A 13,121-nucleotide genomic window follows, 5' to 3' on the forward strand; every position below is an offset into this window, starting at 1 on the left:
ATAATTAGCAAACTCATGACTCTCATGCCCCAGCCCTACCCTATGTTGCTCAAATGTATCTTTCTAAAATATGTAGTTTTTGCTTTAGTTTGTACTTGAGTGACAATGGAAACTTTGTAATTTGTGGCCTTCAGCCTTGTGGTCTTTCTCTTTAAAAGCTCCCCTTAATTGCTGGTTGGGATCTCACTTCCTCCTGGTGGAGTGTGATCCTGGCTGGCCAGCTTGAAAATATAGAAACCTTTGTTTTTGCATCGGGAGAGTTGGCTTCTAGTGGAAGTCCGTTTGGGGCTCCACGAACCTGGCATAACAGTGTGACATTCCCATCACATGTATTTCACATCTACCCCAGTATGCTAGACTAGCTTTCTTCACTTGTATGATTCTTTTGATTATTTTATTTCATTTCTTGCCAAAAGAGTCTCATGTAGTCACAAATCCCCTAGATAGCCGAGCATAACTTTGAACTCTTGATCCACCTGTTTCTATATCCTAGGTGCTGGGATTAAGGCTATGTGCTACATGCCTAGCCCTTGCATAAATCTTAACGTTTTGTGAGACAAGTATCTCCAAACTACAAACACCTCTGGATGGCACTGATGATCACAGCCACGTGATTCACCAGTTGTACAGATCCCTGTGACTAGGATTTGTACTTCAAATTGTTGACATTTGGAAAACATCACAGCTTTAGTGGCTGCAACATGCACTGCATGTAACTGTCACTTTAGAGCAAAAAGCATATCTTCCGGGAAGATGTCCCATTTTTTTTTTAACACACAGATGTAGATTTCATTTTATTATGATTGATAAATGAATGTAAATCTCCTTCAATTGGAATAAGACATTTATTTTCAAGTTAACTACTGAATTCATTTTCAGGAAACAAGCTTGAATTGTGCAAGTTAATTTCTTTACAGAAGGAGCTCTGAAAGCCAATTCCATTTAGAAACTAAGATAACTATCATTTGAATTCAATAAAGAAAAATGTCTTCCTAAACTTTTTGGGGAGAGATGCGTAGTTTTAGAAATAGACAACCTTATCCTAACCCATGTGCAGGATAACTCTCTGGGTGACATTTAACCTACCTAGTTCTTCCTCCTGTCTTACCTATGCTTCTTTAGAGTAATTTTAGAATCGGCTGACAAAGCATGGCCTGTCCCAAATAGCCTAGACATTGTTCTGGCCCTTCCTTGGGACTGTCCCATTTCAATTAGGGAGGAACTACTCTGGACAGCCCAAACTTTCTTCCACTCCATTCAAATCAGGAGGCCATTTCAGTTTTTGCCTGGTAAATCCTACAGCCCTGGAGGCATACAACCTGAAGACAGCAGCCTTTGGAGAGGTGGGTTCAGCTTTGATAGAAGTGAAGCAGATGCTGTGCAGATTCCGTGTGCCCTAGGAAGCTTTAGGGGACCAGCTCATAAATGGTCTTAGATTTAACTCACTTGTGCCTTGTAGCTACCTGTGAGAAATATGCCTGTTTTATCATACCTCTACATGAACTTGCTGCGTGTTCCCACAAGGTGAGCTGGGAATGTCTGCACAGTAATGCTATCCCACACCATGTAGTCCTGGGAACGAAGAATGGGGCTGGAAGCCATTTCTGTTAGTGACATCTGAAGATCGTGTGCTGGGCTATGCAGACAGATGAACTGTGGGAAACTGACTAGTTCTCCCCATTATTGTTTTTCTAGTAAATCCTTCGAGTTTTCTGTTAAAAGGTGTCTCATTGCTTTTTATAGATATCCTACATGTCCAAATAACTACTATGAATGAAAACCCATTAAAAAACATTAACATTGTAAATAGTAATAAAAGTGTGGAGGGGTTCAGTGATCTCCTATTACTTAATGAAAATGAGCAACAATTTTCATGCAAAACTCTTTGGCTAGGGAGGTAGCTAAGTTGGTATTGTGCTTGTCAACAATGTACAAGCCGCTGGGTTCAGTCCTCGTGAAACTAGGCATGAGTATTTTTGTTGTGGTTGGAACAAGAAATGTCCCCCACAGTATCATGTATTTAAGCATCTGGTACCCAGTTGTTTGCACTGTTTGCAAGGGCTATGGAATGAACCTTTAGGAAGTGCTAAAGGAAGTACATCACTGAGGGTGGATTTTGCGTATTTATACATCCACTTTCTCTTCTCTATCTGCTTCCTGGGTGAATGAAAATGAGATTAGACAGCTTCCTGCCACCATTCCTGTGTTCTACCATGCCCTCTGCTCCATTGTGGGGACTGTAAGCCAAAATAAACCCTTTCTTCTCTAAGTTGCTTTTGCTCAGAATATGTTATCACAACAACAGAAAAGTAATACTGTGGCACACATTTGTAACCCCACAACATGGGAGGTAGATGCAAAAATATGAGCAATTTGAGGTAATCTTCAATTACACAGAAAGTAGGAGGCCAACCTGGGATATAAGAGATATGAGATAAACACACACCTTCAGACCAGACCTTGGGCCAATTCACATTTAAGAAGGTACAAACAAAACATATTTTAAAGTACACAGTCTGTGGGGATTTGAATAAGAATTGCCCCCTGAGGCTCATATATTTGAGTGCTTAGTCATCAGGGAAAGGCACTATTTAAAAAAGATTAGGAAGCTCTTATTTAGACAGAAAAGAGGAGATGATGGGGAATGTTCTTCTGTATATATGTTTGTCTTACTGGTTGATGAATAAAACCCTGACTGGCCAGTCAGGAAGTGACATAGCATAGCAGATACTGCCACTAGCTAACCATAGAGGTCGGGAGGTCTGTACAGAGAGGCAGGAAGTGACATAGCTGGACAGAATCAGAATATAAGCATGGACAAACAGGAAATCACTCTCTTCTCTGCAGAGATGTAGCAGGCAAAGGAGATGCAGGGCTGGCATTCCCAGTAAGCCAAGGCCATGTGGAAACACTTAGATTGATAGAAGTGGGTTAATATTTAGGACAGAGCTAGCCAATAAGAAATGCTAGTAAGAGGCCAACAGCTTTATTTAAAAAAAACAAAAACAAAAACAAAAACAAAACAAAAAATAAAAAACCTGGATTAGGAGGTGTGGACTTGATGGAAGAAGTATGTCACTGGAGGACGCTGAAGTTTCAAAAGCCTATGCCAGGCCCAATGTCTTTATCTTTCTCACTCTGCCTATGGATCAGGATGTAGTTTTCAACTACTTCTCCAGCACTATGCCTGCCATGCCTGCTGCCATGCTTCCCACCGTGATGTTGATGGACTAACCCTCTGAAACTGTAAGTATGCCCCCAATTAAATGCTTTCTTTTGTAAGAGTTGCCTTAGTCATGGTGTCTTTTCATAGCAACAAAACAGTGACCAAGACAGGGTCTCACTATGTATCCCTGGCTGGTTTAGAACTTGCTATGTAACCTAGACCTCAAGCTCACAATGACCCACCTGTCTCCACTTCCTGAGTGCTGGGAGAAAAGCATGCACTACTATGCCCACCCAAATAAAACACTTTTAAAGGCACAAGAGCCCAGAGGCTGGGTGGTATGTTGGGACATGCTCTTACTGTGACACAGGGCTCTCTTTCAGGAACAAGACCCAAGGTAGATAGTGGTCCATCTTCTGGTACTTGTCACATTACCTTGGAACCAGCACTCTACCTAGCCAGCCTTGTTCCCCATTTTATGCTCAATATGTACAATAGATCTTAGTTGGAGGAGTTGTTGTCCTATGAAGACTTCCAGAGCTGTGAATGGCAAATTATACTAGTGTCAAATTTAACATGGCTGTATTTCTAAGGCAAGGATATGCAAAAGACATATGTGTGATCAAGATTCCTCAAGAAGCAGCCTGAGGTGACCTATTCTCTAAACCCAGAAAGCCTCTAAAATCATGCATATCAAAATGTTCACATCTTCATATTTATTTTAATAATATCTGTGAAATTGCCAAGGCTGCCAAGGGTATATATATGATATCACTTTAAAGAGGTAATGGGTATCATTCCTGCTGTATGATGATAGAGTGTAAGAGTATGCCCTGAGCAAACAGTGGAGATGGCAGAGTGTCTATGCCCCCCCCAAAGAGGGGTTGAAAGTAAGTCCTCTAGTTATGGAACATACCCAAGTGAACAAAGCACCCAAGATATACCATTGAACTTACAGAGATAATAGCAGGGTTAACCCATAGGTGAGCTCCCCCGCCACACTAAGATGAACCTCACTGAAGAGGAACAAGCTGTTCCAATGCCAGAAGAGGAGGCTGCACAGAAGAAAAGGATAACCCAGAAGAATGACAAAGAAATAAATTCAGAATTAAATAATGCAAATTGTTTTTAATATTTTTATAGATATGTTCCCTGTGTGTCTGTGTATCACTTTGTGTATCTGGTATCGTCAGAGTTCAAAAGAAGGCCTTTGATCCCCAGGAGTTACAGTTGTCAGCCACCACCTGGGTACCAGGACTCAAACTTCTGGAAGATCAGCCAGTGTTCTTTACTGGTGAACCATAACTCTATCTATCGGGAGTGGTCTTTGTGGGGCTACAATTGGAGCCAGCCAAGCGGCAAGTCTGTACCTGAGTAGGGGAGTGCGGATGAGGGAAAGGCTAGCTATAGACAACAAAGAAAAGACAGAGAGACAAAATAAAGGTCAGGAGGGCAGATCAGTCAATACTGAAATGCCAAGAATTTATTTTTCACCACTCTTATATACCATAACCAAAAAGAGGAACACAGTATCATGCATATGGAACAAACAGACATTTCTACCTCACTTATTCTAAGCCTTGAGGTCAGGAGTAGCCACACCTCAGATTCAGGTCTGTTGTTATTTAGACTAAGACGGCCAAAGCATCCTTCTGTAGCCACACCTTTGAACTTTAGGTCTTATGACTTGCTGAGGACAGCTTTGAACTCTCTGTCCTTGTGCCAAGATGGAGTGCAGCCGTCTTTATGGGCACCCACATCTATCCAACAAATTAATAATTTTCTGTTTTGTTGAGACAGAGTTTTTCTGTGTAACAGCTCTGACCATTCTGGAACTCACTCTGTAGACCAGGCTGGCCTGGAACTCAGCGATTCACCTGCCTCTGCCTCCTGATTGCTGAGGTTAAAGGCATGCACCACCACCACCTGGCAACAAGTAAAACTTTAAAAGGAAATTTCCTCCCAAAAGGAGGGTTGGCTGTGTGTGCTCAGCTGGTAATGCACTTGCTTAGCATTCATGCAGCGCTGGGAGCAATCCTCAACACCACATAAAGTTGGCACGGTGGCACATGCTTGTAATCCCAGCATTCAGGAGGGTTAAGAATTCATGGTCGTGTATCCTCAAGATGCTAAGGAACTTTAGCCAGAAGCACCTGCCTGTGCCCTCGAGGAGACCTATATTCCAGCAGTGCCTTTGACAGCCAGGGAGGACAGCAGCAGTGCCCATGCCGTGAGGCCTGACTAGGGCTCCCCCATGCAGCACAAGCTGGCAGGCACCATATGCATCACTGAGTTCATAAAGTGTTGGTATGGACGACAGGTTGGTGCTCGGGATATGGATGACTTCCAGGCATCACAGAGGAAAAGGGAGAGAGGACGGGAACTGTGGTCATAGATGTGCTGGATGTTGTGGCTGAGAAGGGGTCAGCTGTGTTCACATTTTACAAATCACAGGTGTCAATTTGAAAGACCCAAGATGGCAGAAAGTGAAGTGCAGGTGCCCAGAGCTCAAGGATAAGGAAGGGGCATAACCTGGGCAGCAGTGATCAGTGCCTCCTTCTCACTGTCGAAGGCTCCTGCTTTGGCAGATGTGGGGCTAGGAGGAGTGGAGGGAGGGGAAACTTCGGTCAGGATGTATTGAAAACAAAGCAAAAAATAGTTTAAAAAGTATGTGTCTGCATGAATTCTCTGTCAACTTGACACAATCTAGAGCCATCAGAGTGGAGGAAGCCTCAAGTGAGAAAACACCTCCATAAAGCAAGCCTGTAGGACAGTTTCTTAATTAGTAATTAATATGGGAGGGCCTAGCCCATTGTGGGTTGTGTCATTCCTGGGCTAGTCAACCTGGGTTCTATAGGGAAGCAGGCTGTGTAAGCCAAGAAGAGCAAGCCAGTAAGCAGCATCCCCTAAGAACTCTGCATCAGCTCCTACCTCCAGGTTCCTGCCCTGTTTGAGTTCCTGCCCTCACTGCTTTTGGTGATGAATTGTCATATGGAACTGTGAGTGAAATAAACTATTTCATCCCCAAGTTGCTTTTTGTCATGATGTTTCATCACAGCCGTAGTAACCCTAACTAGGACACCTCTCCTTTCCTCTAAGGCCCTGCTATGTTTAGATCTCCCTAGATTGCATTTTTGTACCAAATTTCGTCCTCGCATCTGAAGGCCCTTTCTCCCATAGATTGTATCTTCTTAGGAGAATTGTGTCAGCTTCCTTTCTTCACTAACACCTGCTATTTTATTATTACCTAATTTATTATGCTTAACAAAAAGAAGGACTAAGGAAGGGGAGATAATGAAGAGGGAAGGAAGGATGGATTTGTATCTCTAAGATATAAAAGCAACTCAGTTATTCTTTACATTGATTCTTGTTCCAATCTGGAAGCATTGCTGCAATACAGTGTCCATAAAAGCTGTATAAGAGGCTAAGAGGGGAGCTCATGTACCCTGGAAAATAAATATTTTGTGTGTGCTCTTTGGAAAAAAAAAACAGAGATTGAAATACATGAATTTCATTAAGTTAACAGAATTCTTTTCCAAGATGTTTATTTTTTCTGGTGATGGGAGTTGAACCCAAGGCCTTGTACAAAATACTGTACTCCTGAACAACAACCCCATTTTCTTTTAAATCCCCCCTTTCTCTTTCTCTGATGTTTTTATATGAGTGTAGGTGTGTGTGTGTGTGTGTGTGTGTGTGACAGCTCACATGTAGAAGTTGAAGGACAAATTTGATAGTCAATTAGATAGTCTATTAGCTTTGGGTAAATTCTCCTGTTTCTGCCTTCCATCTCTCAGTAGGAGTGCTGAAATTACAGGTGCACATTATTGCATCTGGTGTGTGTATGTGTGTGTTATCATGTGTTCTTGGGATCAGAACTCATATGTTAGGCTAATACACTTTTACCAACTGAGCCATCTCCCTACACCTTGTCTCATGTTTTTGTTTCATTTCTGTTGCTGTAATAAAATACCCTGACAGAATAACTTCGAGAAGAAAGGTCTATTTTACTTCACAATTCCAGGTTACACTCCATCATTATGGGGAAGTCAAGGTGACAGGAACTTGAAAGAACTAGTCACATCCTGCCACAGCCAAGAGCAGAGAGAATGCACGCACACTTCTTAATACTCAGCTTGCTCTCCATATTTATACAATTCAGGCCACCCATAGTGTGCTAGGTTTCCCCACATTAAGTAACAAGACAACCTTCCACAGACATGTACACAGGCTACTATGCTTTACATAATTCCTCATTGAGACTCTCTTCCCAGGTGATTCTAAGTTGTGTCAAGCTGACCATCAGAAGTAACCATCACACCCCCTTTTAATCACTTTAAGGATCTTTTGCAGGTTCTATGACACACAAATAAAAGTCTGCTTTCACCTTTTTAGAGAAGAGATATCCCCAAGATTTGCATGTATACCTCCAAACTTTCTTTCTTTCAAACTGAATTTATTTTTTTTACTTCCATGGTAAAATGCACATAAAATTTTACCGTATTAACTATTTTTAGTATTTACCATCCTGTCTTTGTAGTATATAGTTCAATAATTCTAAACAGTGTCACACTCAATGGTTCTCTAGAACTTTTTCATTCTGTAATGCTAACATTCTATCCATTTGTGTTAGACTCTTTGTTACTATAACAAATAGTTGAAAGAAGAGGAACAGTTTAAAGAAGGAAGTATTTAAGTCTTGGGTATAGGACTTAAGGAGGTATAGGGCTTAAGGAGGGCACTAAGATAGATTGTTGGTGCTAAAAATGTATTCAAAGTTATTAATTCTATGGACAGCCAGACACATGGCCACATGGCTGGGACTCAGGGTTTCAGGGCCCAACACGACAAACAGACAACATGATGGCAACTCTGAAATCAGGTCCTACAGAGGAGTCCATATAGGGGTTCCTTCTTACAGGGCTCTGAGGAAGTAGGAAATGTTTACAGCATAAACCTTCAGCTAGACTTTCTGATCCCCCCGTAGATGGCAGGAAAGGGGAAGAAGAATGAATGCTAGCCATCCATGTCCCATTGATGTATCTGAACCTGCAAACCCCTCAACTGAAAAATCAGACACCTGGGAGTTCATTAGCTATATAGTCACAGAATTGGTCTCAATATGTTGACTGTCAGTGTCTGTGGGCTGGGTAGACTAGAGGGACTATTACAGGTATGGTGGCCTGAGCAGCAGTCTTTAGGTATGGTGGCCTGAGCAGCAGTCTGGTCTGGAGCCTAACAGGTTTTAGTCCATGGTGATTCCATGTTTCTGGACCTGGAATGAAGCAGTACATCACTGTAGAAGAGACTGGTGGAGTAAAACTATTCTGTTGCATTAATTCTAATTGTTCTTAATAATAAAAACTCAGAGTCAGATTGTGGGTTAATGCTGGAGATCAGAGAAGAAAAGTAACCAGCCACTAGAGAGTTCTTACTTCTACCAATGCTCAGACTGAAGGGGAGATCCTGTCCTCAGACTTCCTAGACTGCATCCTCAGACTGCTTAGACTACACTGTTCCTCAGACTGCAATGCTCCTCAGACTGCATCTCTCTAGTCCCCTCCTGCCTTATATTCCTCTCTTCACCCAGCCATATCCCATCCTGTCTCTACCTTCTTAGTTCTGTGATTAAAGGCATGTCACTCCAAATACTGGGATCACCTTTGTGTGAGCTCTGTTTCTCTTTTAGTCTGGATCACAATTTTGTATAGCTCAGGGTGGCCTTGAACTAACAGAGATCCTTCTGCCTCTGTCTCCTGAGTGCTGAGATTAAAGGTGTACACTACCACTGCCTGGCCCTATGGCTAACTAATGTTGGTAGCTTTGCACTCTGATTATCAGGAAAGCTGTATTTGTTAGATCATAAGCAAAATATCACCACACTCTTCAGCAAGCAGGAAACAGAGAGCAGTAATAGAACTCAACCATGGCACAACAAAGCCCCCCAAAATATACTCTCTCAATGATATACTTCATTCTGCCAGGCCACACAGTAATCTATTCAAATTCTGAATCCATCATTCGATTAAACTATTGATCATATTTGGTCTCTCATGATCAAACCATCTTTGGAAACTCTGTCAGAGATACACCCATTGGTACTCAGTGTTGTTAGACCCAAAGTTCAAGGTCTAAAGATGCAGGTGGGCAAGCCCCTCAACTCAATGACCAGTCCAGGAGATGCAATCAGCAAGAGGCTTTTATTGAGCAAATGCACAATCAGGCATCAGCGTTCTCCTGGGAACTCCAGGGAAGGCTGTGCACCCAACAAAGCATCAAGGCTCCTTTTATAGGGCAAAACCACAAATTAGCATAGATACATTAAGCACAACATGATTGGCTATATTGACACTATTCCATTAGCATAAGGTCAAACTGGGGTAAGGTTAAACTGGGGTAAGGGTTGTTTATGTTCCAAGAAAACCCACAAAATGTTCTTGGCCAGGTGTTGGTCCATCTTGGGGTTATTTATCTAAGGTCTTTCATTCCCCCATTTCTTTTTGTTCTAGTTTTAATCTTAAAACTTAAGATCCCTCCTGCTGCTTGAGGGCTTGATATTGCTGGGTGAGGATCAGGGCTTAGGTGATGGATAAGCGATCCTTAATAAACTGGAGCAAGTGGTTGAGAATGCAAGGTCCAAAGGTGAGCACAAGTAGGAGAATAATCAGGAATTCTAATATAGTGGACACAAGAGTCGTCATCCAGGGGGACTTGTTAAACCATCCTTCCAACCAACCCTGTTGGGCTTCTTTCTCTCTCTCTGCCACTGGCTGAGCCTCTCTCTAAGCTTGGCCATGGAGTCCCTGATGACCCCGGAATGATTGACATAGAAACAACATTTTTTTAGGGCTGTACATAGTCCTCCTTCCTTTAGGAAGAGGATGTCAAGCCCCCTACAATTCTGAAGGGCTAATTCAGCTAGGGAGGCTAGGGAGTATTCAAGCCTAGTGATAGACCCTTCTATGGCCTTTAAGTGTTCTGTCGTAGCTGATTTTAACACACTACACTGTTGGGGCCTTGTATGAGGACCACTGTCCCTGTGCCCATCCCTGCCGCCACCCCCATTCCCACCAGAATGGCTAAGGTGAGAGATAGTGGCTCTCTATGGAACCAGATGGGGTGTCCCTCATAGACCTGCTCCAGATAATTAGCATGGTGGTAGAAGACTCAGGGCAGCAGGTGGATTAGTACACAAAAGTCCTGAGTAGCTGCCATTGTGAAGGGTGGTGTGCTAGCTAAGGGGATAGCTGCAGGTTCATAATCAGGGATGTCCCAATAATCAGACCCAGTTGCCAATTGGCAGAAGTCAGGGGTAAGTGTAGGCCACCAGGTACCTGGAGGGTATGAGCCTGTGGTTGACAAGACAACCTCTCCTGTCTGAGAGGAAACCTGCCAGGTAAGTTGTCTCGGGGCATGGGGGCTGCTCATGCATGGGACTATGAGACCTAGAATGAAACACAGTATTAGGCAACTTTGAAGTGTTATCTTGAGTGGATTTTGAGTGTGTTGGACTTTCCATGTGGCTGGTTCTTCTGGGATGTCACTGCTCTCTGGTGGTCCCAGCTTGATGTGTGAAGCGTGAATCCAGGCTGTGATGCCGTCCACTTTGAGTGCCATGGAGGTAGTCAGGAACATGGTGTAAGGTCCTTTTCAGTGAGGCTTCAAAGTCTTAGATTGGTGTCTTTTCAAGTAGACAGAGTCCCCGAATTTGAAGGGGTGTGGGCAAGTTGGAGGTCCCTTTTCACGATAGGCTGCGGCCAGGGGCTTCCAGATCTGCTCCTGGATTGCCTGTGGGCCTGTAGGGTTGGGGTGTTAGCATAAGCAGAGATACCAGAATCAAAGAAATAGGCAGCAGGGGGAGGCCCTCTGTAGAGGACCTCAAAGGGGGTGAGGCCATGCTACACAGGGGTATTCCTTGCTAGGAAGAGGGCCATGGGAAGGAGTTGAACCCAGTCTTTAGTGCCAGTCTCCATTGCTAATTTTGTTAAGGTTTCTTTAATGGTTTTATTTATTTATTTTTTACCTGAACTCTGGGGTCTATATGCACAATGTAATTTTTTAATCAATCCCCAGTAGCCTGGCCACCAGCTGACTTACCCGGAAGACAAAAGCGGGCCTGTTGTCGGACCCTATTACCTTGGCAGTCCAAACTGGGGAAATTTTCCTTCAGTATCTTCTTGACCACCATCTGGGCAGTCTCCTTTTTGGTTGGAAAGGCTTCGATCCATCCTGAAAAGTTATCTATGAACACTAAAAAATATTTGTTACCGTACATGCTGGATTTGATCTCTGTGAAGTCTATCTCCCAGTAAGTGCCTGGTCGATGTCCCCTTGCCCATGTGCCTTCAGGCAGCTTGAGTCTTCCAACATTGACCTTGGCACAGGGGACACAGTCATCAACAATTTTCTGTATCATGGAACCAATATTAGGTATGTAGAAGAAGAGTTTTTCTCATGATACCAAAGTGGTCATCTTTTTCTTCCCAAATGTGTCAGCTTGTGGAGGGAGGTTAGTAGGTTTTTGGTGTCCCTTTGGGGGGGGGAAGAATCAATTTGCCTTGATACCTCCATCCTCCTGTCTCAGAGTCATAAGTGGCCCCTAGTTGTTGAACAATGTCCAAATCCAGATCAGAGTAATTAAGCGGGGGAGACTCAGGCTCAGGGCTACCAGCTTCTGCCTGCAGTGGCAATATCTGGGGTCCAGTGATGGAGGCTCCTTCTGCATGGAACTGAATTTGGGCTCCTAATTTACAGAAGAGTTCTCTTCCCAATAGGGGGTAAGGACAATCAGGCACATGCAAGAAGGAATGAGTCACTTTGCCAGTGGCCAGTTGGACCTTACGGTCAGTGGTCCACCAGTACCACTGTGGCCCCTTGCATCCATGAGGTTTTTTCCGCTCATGGGCCCCTTCGATTCTGTCAACACCGAGTGTTGAGCCCCTGTGTCAACCAGGAAGGTCAAGGGCTGCCCCACCCCCATCTTAAGGGTTATCCGAGGAGGGGGGAGCTCCTGGCCCTGACTCCCTGACTGCCCTAGTCCTCTGAAGAGAAGATTTGCATTGGCCATGTTTTTGGATTTTTTTGGTCTCTTAGGGCAGTCTCTGACCCAATGGCCTTTTTCTTTACAGGAGGCACATTGGTCTCCATCTACCTTGGGCTGTCTTCTGTCTCCCAGATTCCTATCCTGCCTCCCTGCTTCTGGCCTAGTCTGCACTACAGTGGCCAGGATTCTACTCTAGATTGCTTTTTATCCCGTCCTTCTTCTTTCTCTTCTTGCTCTCTTCGAATCCTCTCCTCTTTCTCTTCCTGCATCTTTCTAAGCCTTTCTTCCTTTTCCTCTGGTGTCTCTCTCTTGTTGAAAATCTTTTCTGCCTCTTTCATTAAATCCTGCAAAGTATAATCCTGCAACCCTTCTAAACATTGCAATTTATTTCTAATATCGTGGGCTGACTGCCCGATGAATGTCGTCATCATTTCGCCGCCGCTCAGGACTGGCGGGGTCCAAAGAAGTATACATACGGTATGCCTCCATTAACCTTTCTAAGAAACCGGCAGGAGTTTCTTCTGGCCCCTGGGTAACTGATCTTACCTTGGCCAAATTAGTGGGTCACTTGCCAGCGCCCATCAGACCCGCGAGGAGAACCTGGCAATAAAGACAGAGTTGCTCCCTACCGGCAGATGTGTTGTGGTCCCAGCTGGGTCAGTTGAGGGGGAATGATGCATCGATCTCATTGGGGAGCTGCCCGGCGGGGGGGGGGGGAATTGGGCCCAGGCATGTTCTTGCAAGCCTCCAAGATTACTCTCTGCTTCTCTGGATCACCAGCTGATGCACCCACTTGGGGATCTCATCAATGTCGCCTGGAGGGTAGAGGCGCTCCTGGCCTGGCCGGCACTTTTGCAGCTGGGCGCCATAGGTGTAGCCCTCGCCGAAGAAGTACTTGTTGTGCAGGGGTGCCCG

Source organism: Phodopus roborovskii, unplaced genomic scaffold (genome assembly GCF_943737965.1).
Source record: "Phodopus roborovskii unplaced genomic scaffold, PHOROB, whole genome shotgun sequence".
Taxonomy (NCBI): Eukaryota; Metazoa; Chordata; class Mammalia; order Rodentia; family Cricetidae; genus Phodopus; species Phodopus roborovskii.